This window comes from Neophocaena asiaeorientalis, unplaced genomic scaffold (genome assembly GCF_003031525.2).
Source record: "Neophocaena asiaeorientalis asiaeorientalis breed wild unplaced genomic scaffold, Neophocaena_asiaeorientalis_V1.1 scaffold540, whole genome shotgun sequence".
Lineage (NCBI taxonomy): Eukaryota > Metazoa > Chordata > Mammalia > Artiodactyla > Phocoenidae > Neophocaena > Neophocaena asiaeorientalis.
In genome coordinates, this window is record NW_020172141.1 from 5891850 (window position 1) to 5904651 (window position 12802).

At 57.1% G+C, this 12802-nt stretch overlaps 1 protein-coding gene across 1 annotated transcript in view; it reads right to left on the reverse strand.

The window, feature by feature from the left end:
• Positions 1–12802, reverse strand: part of MPRIP (myosin phosphatase Rho interacting protein) — a 122628-nt gene that overhangs the window by 55899 nt on the left and 53927 nt on the right.

Below are 12802 nucleotides of genomic sequence, written 5' to 3' on the forward strand. Positions count from 1 at the left end.
GGGACGACAGAGGCAGCCAGGAGCCTGGTCTCAGAGGGTGACTGATCCAGGAAAGCAGGGAGAAAAGCTCCGGAGGAGGTGGTTTCAAAATAGCAAGGTTACTTTTAGAGGCAAGAGGGGGCCAGACAGAAGCACATCTTGAAGGCGGGCTGTGGGGCAGGCAGGCCACCTCCAGGGCTGCCCATGAGGAGCACCGCCAGGCTGCCTGGCCAGGGCCAGAACAAATAACAACTTCCCCCCTCCTTTCTATCAGCTAGGCTATTAGACACTGATATCAGGGAGAGAAACCCAGAAATAAGAAAAGATGGTTTTAAGAAGTTCCTACTGAGGGGAAGGGTGAGGACCTCCCCCAAACATGAGGAGGCTTATGGGGGGGCGGGGGGAGGCAGGTGGCCATGGCTGCCACCACACCAGGTGCAAAGACCCCGCTGAGGGCTCTCACAGGGAGGCGAGCCCCAGCTCCGACTCCCACCTCCATCTCCAGGGCAGCTGCCAGCTCCCCCAGCTGCCCCACGGAGCCCTCCCCAAGCACCCGGCACTTCCCAGGTCCTGGAGGAGCAGCAGGGAGAAAAGGCAATGATGGCTGCTGGGCTAGGGGCTGCCTCGTCCGTGCTCCCTCCCTCCCACCTGCCAGCAGAGGAGGGGGGCCCCGAGCTCTTCTGACCCACGACCACCTCCCTTCTTATCCACTGGGGCCCGACCCCAGGAGCCAGACCCAAGGGGCACTGGGTTCCCCGAGTTCTGGCCCCGACGTGGCCGCGGGCTTGCTGGGCCACCGCCTGGGAAGGACTAAGCTCCCTGGCTCCCAGAAGCCTTTCTGTGGGGGGCCTCTGGGATCAGCCTGTCCTCCTTGGGCCCAGCTCAGAATGGAGGTGGCAGGGCAGGAGGGCCGGCCGTGAGCCCACAACGGGGAAATAGCATGCACCCTTGCCGTGTGTTCAAAGTGTGTCCCGTCTCTGAACTGCCCCCCAGGTGGGGACGTGAGAAGGGACCACACCCATGCCAAGCCTAGTGCCCTTGTTGAGTGAAGTGACCTGGTAGCATCTCTCCTGGGGGCTCCTGGACGGCCCTTGAGCTGGGAAAGGGAGCTTGGGTGGGTTGTCCTCAACCAAGCAGAGGGGGTCCCTCGGGAGCAGCGGACAAGGGAGGTGGCCTGGGTTCCCCGCCCCGGATGAGTGTGTCTTCCCCCCCTTCCTGCCCCGGCCCCAGCCCCTGCTCCCTTCAGAGGGTCTAACACTGGGCCTTCCCAGTGTTAGACTAGCATCGTGCCAGTGCCCTTCAGAACCGTCTCTGGGTGGCGACCTCTGCCCTCTCTGGAGCCAGACTCCCGCAGGCGGGAACACTCAATCCCCACTGGCCCTGACAAGGCACACGGCCTCTATGAGGCAGGTCCTCAGGGAGGACCCTGATGCCACAAGGAGTAAGGCACGAGCTGAAAGCACAGGCGCGCCTGGTGCACTCCTTCCCTGAGAGAGCCGGACAGGAGCAGAGGGGCTCTTCCTCCTTCATCCACCATGCTGCCAGCACAGGCGCACGGCCCTGAAGGGTTACCGTCTGTTACACACACAATACACACAGGTAAGTTCAATGGGAACCATAAAAGACATCATCAGAAGTTCTAGAGTTTTCTTCTCACTAGACCACGTAGCGGGCCCCCTGGAGGCACACGTTCCTCTTTAGTCTGACCACTGCTCCAGGGCTCGGGGTACCAAGCTGCTCACTGGCCCCTTCTGCACAGTGAGTAGGTTCCCAGGTGAGGTTTCCCTGCCGGCCCTGCAGCTCCGTGTGGTCACGGGACTCACTCACCAACTGCACCATGAGACTTCTGGCAACCTCTCCCTGACACGAAGGCTCTACCTCCTTCCGGAAAAGCTTTCAGAAATGCCAATGAAAGGCAAAGACATAACAAGCTAGGGCTGAAAGACATGGAAGTTTCTTTACCATCTCTGTGTCAGGATCTTCCAGTTACAACCTCTTTCCTGCTTCCTTAAATGTGGCTTACCACAAGGCGGGCATTATCTAATCCTGTTACACAAGCAGGAGAGGGAGCAGAGAGTAAACAGCGGTCATCAACAGAAGGGAGAACTGGCAAACTGGTCCAGGTTCACAGGGACCTGCCCGTGATGGCTCCTTCGGGGTCTCAACAGCGCCACCCAGGGGAAGAAGCAGCACCCGCACACCGCTGCGCGCTCACTGACCGCTCCCACCACCCGCACCTGCCCCTTCACTGCTCTGCCTTCAACTGCATCTCTCGCACTCACAGCTCGGGCAGACTCAACCAAGGGTCTCCAGGGAGTCCCAGGCGGAGGTCGGACCCTCCCCACCTCTGTCCAGGAGCAGAGCACACCCACCTGCATTGTCAGCATTGGGGAGAGAAGAGAGCACGCTCCACATAACAACCCGTTTCCTGGCTAGGCGGCCCTGGTGCTAGGAGAGCCAGGGCGAGTATCTAGGCTGTAATGCAGCCCTCACCCCTGGCACTGTCAGAAGAGAAACCAGCCCAGTCCAGCGACCTCCCGGCCCTCATCCTGCAATTCAAGAGGTTAGGAATCCAGGCCTTCTCCAAGGCTGGGCATCACCTAGTTGTGCTCATTTCATTTTCCAGAAAAGGGATGGCTGTCGGAAGGCCAACCAATGCGGCTGTGTTGCCAAGTTATGGGTTCAGTCCTCACCCGGCAATGTCACTGGACGGCCCTCCAGCCATCTGGGGGCCTCTGATCCTCCTCTGGCTTCCACACTGCACCAGCTAAGATGGCAGAGCTGCGACAGGGCTGAAGATCCTCTAAGAATGAGGTGGCCAAGCAGGAGAGCACAAGACAAGGGCCTTTGTCTGGGGATGTGACCACGCTCTACCGAGAACCCAGCTTTCCTGCCTGTCATCTGCTCGCTGGCTCACAAGAGGCCCACTCAGGAAACTCCTGAACAGCAGCCTCACCCCCTGGGGACAGGAACCCTCCACCCCCACCCTTGGCCCAAGCAGGTGCCATTCAGGGAAAACAGGCCTTGTCCATTTCTTGCCGGATCCTGGAAGTTTGGGAAGGAGTGAGCTTCTAAGAGCCTGAGAGAAAGAAGAGGAAAGTTGGACAGAAACACAGAGAAGGGCCCTTGAGACCTTTCAGCAGGACCGTCCCACCAGGCAGCTGTGCTTACAGACCCAGAGGGGAGGCAGCTCAAAGGCGAGACTCAGATGGGATGGGAATCCTCCATTTTACCCCTCACTCCCCTAGTCAGATGGGAAAACGGAGACCCACAGAAGCAAAGGGCAAAGAAGCACTCTCAAGGTCGGAAGGTACCTTTCAAGGGAGCCCAACCCCGTCCACTGTCTGAGGTCCTAGCTTGCTTAGGCCACTCACGCCCGGTCCAAGCAGAGCCCACATCCTTTCTTTGGGATTGAGGAGGTGGGACCTGAGTCCTCTACAGAAGCAAGGTGGCCCTGGGGAGCACCTCACCCAGTTGCAGGCGCCCCCAGAGCCCCATGTCCCTGGAGAAGCAGGTGCTGGTCAGGCTCACAGAGGCCGTCTCCTGGCTCTTCCCACTCCCGCCAAGCTGTCCACAGAGCCCCAAGTCTAGCGCACCATGAGTCCTTCTCTCAAGAGGCAGCGCTGGTGACCGCCCCAAGCGCCACCCAGGCCACAGTCCAGCCCAGCAGCCAGCACTCTCCAGATGGATATCCCCAAAGCCCAGGTTCCCCAAGGAAACTGTAAAGACTCCTGGAAAAGGGGTCTTGAGGCGCACCCATGAGATCACGATCCCACCAGGACCCGGAGTGAGCCAAGCCCCTGCCCGGACCCAACAGCTCAGAGAGGCCTCTGCCAATCTCGGCTAGGGCCCCGGAGCAGTGGGGGTGGACAAGAGGCTACAGGAGGTGCCCGCCCAGCAGAACTTCCTTCCTCCCGTTCCTCTTGCTACCAGCAGCCAGCTGTGCCCAGTCGTGCTGTGAGCTTCCCCCATGTTCCACGTCGTGGTCCACAGGGGGGCTCACAGCCATCCTGCAGAGCAGCCCAGGCCAAGCTGTGCCCACAGTCTCACTGCCAGTCCCCAGGTGTCGGGTCTGTGTCCTTGCTGTCACCTGACCTCCTCCCAGGGAACCCTGACTCTGCACCCTCCCTGCCCCTTAGATCTCCAATGTGAACCTGCCTGCTCCAGCTCACTGCCCTGGAGGATGCTTGGCCAGCCAGGCTAGGGGCTATGGCACAGGGGACCTGCCACCTGACCGCCCATCACCCCAGGACAGGAGGGAGTGCCGGTGCCAAACACCGACCTCGCTCCCAGCCCCCTCCTCCCTGCAGAGATTGGAGGGGCTAAGCTAAACTCTGGGCCTTAGGTTTCCAGAACCCACTGGCCAAGAGGAGCCCCAGCCTTGGACCAGAATCCTAACTGTGCCACCACCACCTCTGTGACCTTGGGTAACTTGTACATTGTGAGCCTCAGTTTCCACAGGTATAAAGTGGGAGTAACAGTATGCCCACTCCAAATGTAAAATGGAGTAGCTGCTGTGGAAAATAAGTGTGGAAGTTCCTCAAAAAGTTAAACATGGAGTTACCTTATGACCCAGAGAGGAGACGTTAAGTCACTGCATTTTCCCTGAATGCTGCCATGGGAAGAAGAGATGCAAGTGTTGGCCACGTGTGCCTCCTACCCTGGGGCACAGAGGGGGCCACAGGGTGAAGGGAGAGAGCTAACCTGCTGGGCAGGAGGGACCTCCAGGCCTCATCCTGTCCCCGAGACGGGAGGGAAAGCCTGGCCTCCTGCCTGCTGGCCCTAACGTGACCAACAAATGGCTCTTAAAAATGACGGGCCACACCAAGGGGTTTACCCGAGGGCGGCGAGCAGCTCACGCCTGTCCTCCGTGCCTCGTCAGCCCCCATCTTAAGGCCCTGGGGAAGATCTAGCTCTGGTTCCCCAGCCACACTCTGCAGGGGGAGCTGGGGGACGGTGCGGGGAGGCAGGGCTCTGCCCTCTGCCCAGCACCGACCCCCTCCCCAGTGCAGCATCCCCGCCCTCCTCCCCGTGGGCTCCCTGGAGCAGGGGGTCCAGCTGTGAGGGCTGCATCCCCCTCTAATCAAGTCAGGAAGGTGGGAGCCCCGAGCCTGGGGTCTGTTCAGTGGCGGCTCTGTGACTTCGGCTCCTCGGCCAGCTCCCCAGGAAGAGCCCAGGCCTCGCCAGACCTCCTCACCTCAGCTGCTCCTACAGCCTTGGGCCCAAGCCCTCCGCCCCGAGTCTGAGGTCCTTGACCACTCCGGCCTCCCCTCCTGTCCCTGCCCGCAGGTCTAGGCAACTGCGGCCACTCGCTGAACAGGTCACCTCTTGCACGGCCATTCCCTGCCGGAAGCACCTGCCTTACCTCCCTCACCGCCAGGATGGTCGCCCTGTCCCCTCTGGAGGGGAGGGCCCTGTGTGTAGTCCCTGGTCCACGCACGGGCCTGGATAAAACCAACTGGATTCTCCTCCACATACCTACGCTGGCACTGCCCAAAATGAGCTTCAGTACACATTTTCTAATGACAGACGAAACAAACCAACCCGTCTAAGTTTATATTGCAGAAATATTTATGCCTTATTTGTAAAGAAGTTACACTTTATTCATAAAATAGGAATACCCCATCTTACCAAATCTCATGTTTCTTAAGCAGACAGCAGGGGACACAAGTGCAAAGGCCACAGTGACAAGTGCTCCACAGTTGAGGAGCCTGAGGGAGAGGAGTTAGCTGGAGGGAGATGCAGGGCCCAGAAAGGGAACCCCGCCTCCAGGAGCCCAGGGCCCTGCTCTGTGGCCACCAGCCCTGGGTCCAGAACTGTAGCAAGTTGCAGACGACAGAGTAGAAAGGCAAGAGATGGGGTGGTGACACTGCAGTGATCTCATCTACAACACATGTTCAGAGTATGCAGAGAGACAGAAGGATGACAAGGCTGGGGAGGACTGAAGGTGACAGCTGAGGAGTGCAGAGCTTCTTTGGAGGGGGCGGTGAAAACAGTTCTCAGATTAGACTGTGGTGATGGTCATACACAACCCTGCGAATACACTAAAAGACAATGACTTGTATACCTAAAAACAAAACAAAACACTGCGCAAACGTGGAAAATAACAAGGAGGGCTTGCGACCAGCTAGTCCTGGCCCCAGTCAGGGTCCTGCGGGAGGAGCACTCCTCGCCCATGGCCTCCAGCCCAGGCCTGGAAGGTGACAGAGGCCCAGGGCGGCAGGTGGACTGAAGCCCAGGTGTCCAGCTCCTCAGCTACCTCTGCATGGCCTCAACCGCAGGAAGAGCCGGGCAGCTCAGTGGAGCAGCCTGAGGGCCAACTTCAGTCTCCCGGCTCTGACGACACGCGTCTGCTGGAGACGACACATGAGCAGCTGCTCCTGTCCCCAGGAGGCCCCCTTCCAAGATCCGGCCCTGGGCCCATCCAGGAGCAGCGTGGGCCTCCATGGACTCAGCACAGAGGGGCCCACAGGATGCAGGACAGGCCCGCTGGGGCAGCAGCCTGGCAGCTGTTGGAAGAGGAGAGGGCCGAGGAGCCCAACGTTGCACAAGTGCCGTGGTCTGGGGGAAATGGCGGTGATGACCCGTTCTGGGCTTTGTCGACCAGCAAACTCCTTGCCTTCACGGGGCATTGGTAGGGTCAGCGAAACTTATTTCTTAAGGAAGAAAAAAACACAAGGACCCTTTCCACTTGCTGCCGATGCCAGGAAGTTCCTTCCCACACCTGCGGGGCAGGACTGGCCTGCTGGCTGGGCAGCCCTCAGGATCCTGGCCAAGGCCCACCTACTCCTCAGATGGGGCTGGGAGCGCAGGGAAGGACAGCTCTCTCCACGCAGCCAGCACGGCAACAGCACTGCACAAGAGCCAGGTGCCTGCTATACCACACGTGACAGCTGACTCACACTGGATCAAACACCCAAATGTAAAAGCAGAAACTATAAACCTCTTAAAAGAAGACCAAGGGCAACAGCTTTATAACAGTGGATTTGACAATGACTTCTTGGACGTGACACCAAAAGCACAGGCAACAAAAAAAATAAGCTGGACTCCATCAAAATTAGAAACTTCTGTGCATCTAAGAACACAATGAAGAGAGTAAAAAGGCAACCCACAGAATGGAAGAAAACATTTGCAAATCACATATCTGATAAAGGATTAATATCCAGAATCCATACAGAACCCTTACAACTCAACAGCAAGAACACAGACAATTAATAAATAAGCTAAAGGGACTTCCCTGGCAGTGCAGTGGTTAAGAATCTGCCTGCCAATGCAGGGGGGACACGGGTTTGAGCCCTGGTCCGGGATGATCCCACATGCCGCGGAGCAACTAAGCCCGTGAGCCACAACTACTGAGCCTGCGTGCTGCAACTACTGAAGTCCACGCACCTAGAGCCCGTGCTCTGCAACAAGAGAAGCCACTGCAATGGGAAGCCCACGCAATGCAACGAAGAGTAGCCCCCGCTCGCTCCAACTAGAGGAAGCCCGCGTGCAGCAACAGAGACCCAACACAGCCAAAAATAAAATAAATAAATAAAATAAATTTTCTTAAAAATAAATGAGCTAAAGACCTGAATGGACGTTTCTCCAAAGAAGATACACAAATGGTCAACAAGCACATGAAAAGATGTGCAACATCATTAGTTATTTGGAAAACGCAAATTAAAACCACAGTGAGGGCTTCCCTGGTGGCGCAGTGGTTGAGAGTCCGCCTGCCGATGCAGGGGACACGGGTTCGTGCCCCGGTCCGGGAGGATCCCACATGCCGCGGAGCGGCTGGGCCCGTGAGCCATGGCCGCTGAGCCTGCGCGTCCGGAGCCTGCGCTCCGCAACGGGAGAGGCCACAACAGTGAGAGGCCCGCGTACCGCAAAAAAAAAAAAAAAAACCACAATGAGGTACCACTTTGCACCTATTAGGATGGTTATAATTTTTTTTAAAAAGCTGAAAGTAATGAGTGTTGACGAGGATGTGGAAAAACTGGAACCCATGGTGCGTTGCTGGTGGAAGAGAAAATGGTGCTGCCACTGTGGAAAACAGTCTGGCAGTGCCTCAGAAAATCAAACATAGACTCATCTTATCATCTAGTAATTCCACTTCTAGGTATATACCCAGAAGAACTGAAAGCAGGAACTCAGGTATTTGCACACCCACATACATAGCAACATTATTCACAGGAGCCCAAAGGTAGAAACAACCCAAGTGTCCACTGAGATAAACAAAGCACGGTTTATCCAAACAATGGAATATTATTCATTATAAAAAGGAATAAATGGGACATCCCTGGTGGCGCAGTGGTTAAGACTCTGCCTGCCAATGCAGGGGACAGGGGTTCGAGCCCTGGTCCAGGAGGATCCCACATGCCGTGAAGCAACGAAGCCTGTGCACCACAACTACTGAGCCTGCGCTCTAGAGCCCGCGAGCCACACCTACTGAGCCTGTGTGCCGCAACTACTGAAGCCCGTGCACCTAGAGCCTGTGCTCCCCAACAAAGAGAAGCCACCGCAATGAGAAGCCCGCACACCACAACGAAGAGTAGCCCCCGCTCGCCGCAACTAGAGAAAGCCCACGTGCAGCAACAAAGACCCAACGCAGGCAAAAATAAATAAATATATTTTAAAAGAAGGACTGAAATTCTGACACGTGCTACAAAATGGATGAACCTTGAAAACATTATGTTAAGTGAAATACACGAGACACAAAAGGACAAATATTAGTGTTTAATTGGTATGGAGTTTCAATCTGGGAAGATGAGAAATTCCAAAGATGGATGATGGTGATAGTTACACAACAATGTGATGTATTTAATGCCACTGAGCTGCACACTTGAAAATGCTCAAGATGGTAAGTTTTATGTTATCTGTATCTGAACACACACGCGTACACACACATACATACCCCAAGAACCAAGTGCCCAGGCCAACTTGGATTCCCACCTTGGGAGTGAAAACACGCACGGCAGTAACCGACGCAGGGAAACAGGCAAAAAGAAACACTGCATTTAGGCCAACAGACTCCCTGAGTGGAAGTGGTCGTTCTATGGATGGAGCCCGGCCAAGTCGCCCAACGCACAGTGGCCTCCTGTGAGGCCCTCCCCAACATGCACAGAACAGAACAACGGGCACGGACCTCAACCCTCTCACCCCCAGCCCCCTACCTTTCCCCATTCCCTCCCCAACATGCACAGAACAGAACAACGGGCACGGACCTCAACCCTCTCACCCCCAGCCCCCTACCTTTCCCCATTCCCAATCCACGTCCCGGGGCGGGAGAAGCACCCCACACAGGCAGCACAGGGCCTGGGACCCTGCTGCTCCCCTCTCGTACAGGGGTCGGTGCCCCACACCTCAGCCAGACCTGGACGACGTAAGAACTATCTTCCTGGAAGGTGTGGTGACCTCAGGCACAAATTACGTACGAAAGAGCAACCAGGACAGGTGAGCCTTCTGACTTCAACAGGACTGGGGCAGCTGAGCACAATGGCCGGGTCCACCCCAGGGCCAGGAGGCTCACTTCCTTAGCTCCAGCCCTTGAAGTAAATCAGCAGAACCACTAAAACCGACCTTTACATTTTGCCTTGCCCGGTTCCCGCCCGGCACCACGCCCCCTTCCCCCGTTCTTCTGCGGGCCTGCACAGTGTCCCTCGTATCGACCTCTGCTCCTGGAGACTCGCGGCAGTCTTTGGGAGCCGACCGAGGACACTCCTGGAGGAAATACGTCCTTGCCTGCCTGACTCACACCTGGTGCTGGACTCACACCTGCCTAAGTTCTGGGCTCTGACCAGATCCACTTGACAGTTATAATCACGTCTACTGAGGGAGAGAGAGGAGAAGCCCTTGAGGCCTGCCTGAAAGACCCCAGGGTCACCTTAGAACGCACAGGCAGAAGTCTGGATTCAGACAACAGGTGTTTACCGAGCCCCTGCTTTGTGCCAGGGACAGAGGTAAGAACAGGACAGACAGAGTGTCACCTTTACAAAAGTTCACTTTACTCTCGTGGTGATGAAGGGAAATAAAAAGGACAAAGAACGATCCCATTTCAAGTAGGGGTAAGTGACAGGAATACAAGGACAGCAGGTATGGGGCTGGGAGCGCCTGGGGAGGAGACGTGCTCACAGAGCCCCAGCAGAGGCCGTGTGGAGGAGAAAGTGAGCGCTCAGGTCACCTGACAGGGACGAGCAGGGTCTGGCCCACGGAAGCCGGAGGGCAGGCCTGCTGGTAGGACTGGAACAAAGGGGCCCGAGGTGGCCACAGCCTGCAGGGCCTGAGGACGTGGTCTGCTGCAGAGGGGGGCCCAGGAGAGGGAGACCGCTTGACTGTGGCTCTGACCCCGGACAAGATGCTAAACTCAAGAACTGAATTTCTTTTCTTTTCTGCACTTGGCTTATATTCCAGCTACTTTTCACGGGCAATTCTATCCCCCTGCCTTCATAGAAAATGGACCCTTTTAGGCTAATGACACAAGCGACGGGACTCAGACAGGCAGGAGCAGGAAAGGCAGAGACAGCAGAGGACGGAGGCCAGCAGCTGGCTTCATGAAGAAAGCAAGCTGCCAACCACAGCCTTTGCTACGGCCACCCCTGGGGCACAAGACAGTCCTGGCAGCAACTCTGGGAGAGGTCCCCCATACGATGGTACCTAAAGATCAGGGGAGCTGGAGGGACAGAGAACCCAAGGACCATCTGACTGTTGGAGCTGGAAAGGCCTCTCAGAGGCAGCTCAGGGCTGAGAGCAGGGCCTTGCTGGGGCAGGAGTGCGGCAGGAAAGGGGCGCAAGACAGAGTAGAAGCAGTCCCGAGGGGCAGAGCTGGGGGGCTGAGGAGGACAGACATCAAGAAAGGGACTTGAACTCAACTTTCTTCTGAGATGCAAAGGAGATGGAGCCAGTGTCCCTGTCCCCAGCCCTATCACTTCTCAACAGAGACAGTTTCCTTCTGGCAAAGACTTACGTCCATCAGAGCAGGAGGCCTGAGACATCAGGTATCCAGTGGGCAAGGAAGCAGACCCATGAGGGGTCACACGGCCCAAGGGAGCACAGCAGCTGGGCAGCACCATGAAGCCCAGGGCCACCAGGTGGCTTCCTGGAGCCAGGGGAAGAAGGACGTGGCAAGGGGGGAGTAGAAAGGCTAGTGTTGGCGCCCCTGACAGAAATGTACGGGATGGGGGTGGGACAGGACGCTGCAGCTCACACAGCCAGCAGCTGTCCCCCCTTCACCCCTCAGCCCCCATGTGCTGCTCTGAAATGCCGCTCCAGGCTCCGCAGCCGCAGCCCGAGGAGGCCACCTTGCTCCAGCAGAGGGTGTTTCAGGGATGGGACGCGCTTAAGTCAGGACTCGACAAAGACCAGAAATAAACAGAACTTGGTTCATAGGAGTGGCAAGCGGTGCAGACAGGCTCCTGAGATGAGTCCCACAGGAGCAGACTGAAGGCGCCCAGGCTGCTGAGCCTAGAGGAGGAGGGCTGAGGCGGACGGGCTGGGGACACAGGACAGGGCCTCGTCTCTGAAAGCACCCACTCGACAAGCATCCACACTGGACGCCAGGCCCCGGGGACACGGCACCACCACGGTGAGTTCAGCACTGCAGTAAAGGTATGAGCAGAGCCTACGGGGAGGAGGGAAGGAGGCCGGGAACGCAGGAGCCAAGTCTAAAAGGCCTCTTGTGGCCCAGGACCAGGCTGGTCTGGCAAGGCCCAGGGAAGAGCCAGGCTCAGGGGGCAGAAGACGCAGGTGTGGAGCTCAGCTGGAGCTGAGGACATGCAGACGCTAAGGGTCCCTTGATAAATGGACATTTTGTCCCCATAAACCTGGGGCTGGCACCACCTCCACTGTAGATAAAGGCAAAGCGCCGCTCCCAACAGCATTTGCCACTCAGGAGGAACTCGCCAAGCACCTACTATGTGCCAGGCTCCACTGTGGGCACTGGGGACGCAGCGACAAACAGAACTGACCACCATCTCTGTCCTCACCGAGCTGACCGTGCGGTCTCAAAGTCAAACAAGTCAGATGGACGGAGTCAATAATGTGTGAGGTGGCAGTGAAGGGCCACGGTGGGGAGTGAGGCGGGAGTGAGGACAGAGGACAAGTGGGACCCACCGTGCCCACGCGCGGAAAGGTGGGAAGGCGCCAGTCCTCCCGGTGCCAATGGATGAATAAGCCTCAAGCCCCGTTCCGGTCCTGCTGCCCTGGTTTAATCAGGCAAAGAGTCTGAAGGAGAGTCTAGTAACTAAAGTACAAGGAGTCCTGAGAAGGTGCTAGTTTACGCCTCAACAGCCGTTCCCAGTGCAGCCTCAGACTGACCACCGTCACTGGCCTCCCGACGCCAGGTCACAGCAGCAGGTGCCCAGGGCCGCAGGGAGGAGCGAAGCCCGTGGTACTTTCCGACTGTGACCTGAGCCCACCCACCTCCTGGCTTCGCTCCCATGACCTGAGACCCCGTCCTGCACTGGACACCAGCCCGGGCTTCCCTGCCAGCGGTCAGGGTACCCCCTTCCTCCAGCTGCCCTCCAAGGGCAGCTCCAGCGGCACCACATTTCCCGGCCCTTCCCAGCTGCCTGGCCTGGAGAAACCTCCTCTTTCTCCCAGTTTCTTTGCTACTGCTTCTTCCTTTTTATTTTTAAAATGAACTTCTAATTTTAGGATACATTTAGGCTTACAGAAAGTTGTGAAGACAGCAGAGAGCTCTCCGTTCCCCTTCCTAGTAATGTCTCACATCAGTGTGGTATGTTCATCACAGTCCTGAAACCAATACTGATCTGGGACGGTTAACTGGAGTCCATCCTTTACTCACATTTCCCTAGATTCTCCTCACGTCACGTCCAGGGCGCAG